Raw genomic sequence first — 737 nt, forward strand, 5'->3', positions numbered from 1 at the left:
CGTCTTTGAGCTGTTGGAAATCGCTGAACGTCAACGTGCCGCGGGCATTGTGTTCAACTAAGAAATATGAAAAAATAGCAAACGAAATAAATGGATGTTTAATGAATATTACCTTAATAAAGTTTACGACTGATGTCATTTCTTTCATTTCGCTCACACTGTAGAAGAACAGTATAGAAAATCTCTTAGTATCAATTTTAAGAAACGCAGTTTTCTTGCTTTAATATCATGTCACATAAATGTATATTACACCTTCAGTAGTACAAGCAATGTAATAACTATTTTTTCATTTGCAATTCTGGCAAAGAAGTATTCCCTTGATATTAATGAATCACAAATAAGATTACTGCTATCAAATTACTTGCTGTGTAGTCCATTTCTAGATACTGGATAATCAGAATGTTAAATGCAAAACACACAAATCATCGTTGTTTTATTGGTATTAACATTTATTTTATCCGCTGAGCAATAAAATTCAATGCAGACACAAAGACACTATTTACATAAAATGGTCATTATTTAGTGTTTAAGGATATTCATGAACGTGTTGATTTTCACTGTTGAGTTTGTCTTCGTTGCAGTTTTTTCTTCTGGCCAACATTAGGGATAGTTTAATTCGATAGAGGTGGTAGAAAAGAAAGGAATGCTAGAAAACCAGCGAAGTAAAAGAACGAGTGTAAAGAGGTAAACAAAAACGACATATAATGTCCAAATGCCGTCATATGATGATTGTCATA

Source organism: Penaeus monodon, chromosome 32 (genome assembly GCF_015228065.2).
Source record: "Penaeus monodon isolate SGIC_2016 chromosome 32, NSTDA_Pmon_1, whole genome shotgun sequence".
NCBI classification, from domain to species: domain Eukaryota; kingdom Metazoa; phylum Arthropoda; class Malacostraca; order Decapoda; family Penaeidae; genus Penaeus; species Penaeus monodon.